Source organism: Anopheles nili, chromosome 3, assembly GCF_943737925.1.
Source record: "Anopheles nili chromosome 3, idAnoNiliSN_F5_01, whole genome shotgun sequence".
In the NCBI taxonomy this organism is placed as follows: domain Eukaryota; kingdom Metazoa; phylum Arthropoda; class Insecta; order Diptera; family Culicidae; genus Anopheles; species Anopheles nili.
This window is the reverse complement of record NC_071292.1, coordinates 24,893,403-24,897,156: the sequence shown is the minus strand read 5'-3', so window position 1 is coordinate 24,897,156 and position 3,754 is coordinate 24,893,403.

The following is a 3,754-nucleotide window of genomic DNA, read 5'->3' as shown; positions in this document are numbered from 1 at the left end:
TAATTTATCAATGCCACCAAAGAACCCGGCGGGACTTGGGACATATTTCAAAAAAGGACGTGCGATCCGTACGATCGTTTGGGTCTTTGGAATCGGCGTTGAAAGAAGGATATCTTTGCGAGTGCACGGGAAGTGATGATTGCAATGCTATTTGGAACCGTTTCAGTGCCAATTTGAGGGTCTTGAGTTTGTTGAGCAATGGCTGAATGAATCTTCTACTGGGCATCAAACGTTCGATTTAGATGACATGTTTTTTTTTACATTTTGATAATGTTTGAAATGTGTATGCCTTAATATCTTCAATTTATGAACACCTTATATTAATGATATATTTTCCAATGTTTTTCCTGATTTCTTTAGGTCGGTGTCCACTTTTAATTGCCACAGACTTTCTCTCATGTTCAACGGAACCTTCTCCGTGTGATGTGTCGTTCCTTAGTGATCCACCTGTCCACCGATGCAACCTCAGTACACCGATCTTCGGTCGAACAAACGTTCGGAGTAATTTAGTCCGTCAGTTGTTGCGGTGTCATAAGCTAAAGAGCCAACATAAATCACGTCCGAAGTGCGTGTCAGGCCGGTGTCACTTAGCGAAGTCAACCATCCCATCGCTCGTGAGGGCTCATCCCTTCCGACCGAGCACTCGGCGCTGCGCAACATTGAAGGGCCTTTCGCCCTTCTCGGCGAGGATCGACCGCGTCAGGATCGAGGAGGCCCACGGAACGCCACACCAACGTGCGAGGCGTTTTCTTTGAGAATCCGGAAAATCTCATAAATTATCTCGATCCTTCGCCCACCCGACCCGGCCAGCCTGCCAGGTCGGTTGGTGTAAATATGAACAACACATCTAACACATCACTTTGTCGAGTTGTCAAAATTTTCGAGCGAATTTCAGGTGCCTTCGCCTGCCTGCCGGGAAAGACAACGACGTCGGGCTCGTTACGCTGCAACCGATCCGGATCTGTCTGCCCTTCGCGCGGATCATTCATCTCGCTGGTGGCTGGTTTGGTGTTTCGACGAAAGAAAAATCTCGTCGCCAAAGCTTGGTGCAAATAAGAAAAAAAAACTGGCCGTCCGCAGTGTGGTGCCGCGCTCGGTTTCCACCGTGGAAATCTCTTGCGCTGGTAAGCGAGAGAAGGGGCCACCAAATAAATAAACGCGAATGCCATGCCGTTGCGCGGTCTGTTAGCGGCGGTGGCACCAGCCAAACATATCGCGCTTGAAAAATGCTCCGTCAAATTATGAGCATGTTGCTTCGCAGCGAAAACCCCACGGCTTTGCGTGTTTTATTTTTCTTATTCCGCTGCGGTTGGGGTCGGAAAAAAAGAATCTTGTAACACCACACAAAATCCGTCCGTGGGCCACCCCGGAGCAGCGAATGTCGTCGTCTCAGAGTGATGGGGACGAGAGAGAGAGAGAGAGAGAGAGAGAGAGAGAGAGAGAGAAAACGGAACACCCTCGACACTCGAACGACGAAAATGACGGCGACGAGGACGACGACGATGTGAATAATTAACTACGAAATTATGTGTCTTAATTACCTCGAAAATAATTCCGCTCCTTTTGGGGGGTAGTGTTTTCCTTTTTTATGCGCTCGAGCTGAACTCGAATGCAGCGTTCGTTGGGTGGTTGGGTCGAAGATTGAGTGAAGAAGAAAAATTGCTCCCGACACTTTGGCGTCTGGCGTGCTGATGAGCCGTGTTCGGGGGGTGTGATTTGTTGGAGGATTCGATCCGTCAAATGTTTGATAGCGATGCCGTGGAAAATTACTAAGCAGTGAGCATATTCCTTCAAGCAAGCCTTAATATGTATTCAATTCAATTTCAATTCAGCAGCAGTTCCAATTCAAATTATAAGAGGCACATCACTGATAAGTGAAAATCATCAATTTTCCGCGGAATATTATGTAAGCATCTTCGGATTCGTGTTCTGAAAAAAAATTTCAAATATTTGGTAATATAAACTGGAAACGATCATGATCATGAGCTTTATCATGCGGAGAATAAATTACGTTCTATTTGAAGCACTATGGTACTTCGTAGCTTCTTGTGAATCATACATTTAAAACGTTTGCTTATTAGCAACTTGAACAGCTGAATGATTTCTTGTTATTTTATGTCAACGCGTCATGTTTTCGAATTTTGTAACGGATACTTTCATTTTCATCAAATATATCATTATTTGTTATTTTAAGCAATACTCCAGTCATTTCCAAATATCTCAATCTATGCATGGCACTTCACAATATATTACAAGAAATATTTATTCAATAGTTTACAAATTCTTTTAACGATTTAAGAAACAGGAGATCAATAAGTCATGCATTTGTCATGCCCTATTTGAATTCAGACTAATCTTCTGTGCATGTTTTATGTTTGCTAATGAATGCTTGTATTGTGTTTAACAAAAAGAGCTTCTGTCCAATCGTTTCGGTGATTGTAAACGGTAACTTCTGTGTTACCAAAAACAAAATCGTCGGTTCTGTGCGAAATAACACCATCCAGATTCGCTTCGCCCTCACACTCCAATCACTCGACTGCTCGTGCATGGGCACCCGCGTATGTGACGGGCAACCTTTCAGCAGGACCTCCGGCCAAGCAAGCGCCCAAAAGAACCCAACCAACCGAGCAGCAACCGAGGTCTGGTGAGACGAAGTGGTGCCCATCAGCTCCAACCCAAACCCAACAAGACGAAACCCCTCTGGCCTGGTGACTGGCTGACACTGACATCCGTGGAATGTCTTTTGCGGTCCGTGGCGGATTTACGCACCCTCAAATCCCTCGCGCGCGCTCGGAAGCACACTCGTGGGCGACTTGCGAGCGACACGCGAAGGTATCACTCCTCAGCTGTTTCCATTTTCCATCCCACCCCATCGAGACCCGTCCGTCAGGCGCTGAACGATGAAGCCAAGAATTCACAGTTCACCAGCGAAGGACCACACACACGCGGCTCTGGTTGCAAGGGAACAAGCATGGCTCCTTTTTGTTTTTTGGCCACATTCGCACAGTGACTTTGTGACATAATTATTGCTAAAACGTTTGCACCGGTGGCAGTGGCAGAGAGCCGCAAGACGAGATCATTTTGCAGGACTTTTCCGGGGACGTTCTCGCGCGCGCGCTTGTGCCATTTAAATCTGGCCAATCGTCCAGGGTGGTTTCGGTGCTACCGAAGCGCGTTCGTTTCCCGGGCAGGAGAAAGTTATAATTTGAATGTTAACAAGCGCACAAATTTGTGCCAGGAATTACGGGACACCGCAGCTCGCAGGCAGGTTGACGTGTCTGACAGGCTCACGGTTGCAGGGACCGAGCAGGCGAGTGTTAGGCTCTGTCCGCTCGTCTGCCACTTTACTGTCACTAAGTTGACAACTCTTTACATTGGTTGAGCAGGCGCGTACACTCCGCAGGACGCGACTCCGGCAGGATAAAGGGCACCAGAGAAGAAGCGAACAAAAAAAACCAACTCCTCCTAGATGCCTCGCTAAGGGAGGTGCGTTTTGTATGAGCCTGCTTTTTTGTTCACTTCACTTGCACGAACGATTTTGCCTCCCGTTTTGTAATGAGCAAATAAATGACAAACATTATAATCCCCGTGCGGGGAATAATTTATGGCTGTATGAAACATTCATTAGCTGTGAATATTCCGTGGCGGCATGTGGTGTGATTTTGGGCATCGCTTTTTTCGTTTTTGCGGGAAGTCATTCGTTCGCTGGTGGTGTGAGTGCATGTGTTTTTCTGTTGCTTCTATCTTATTTTTG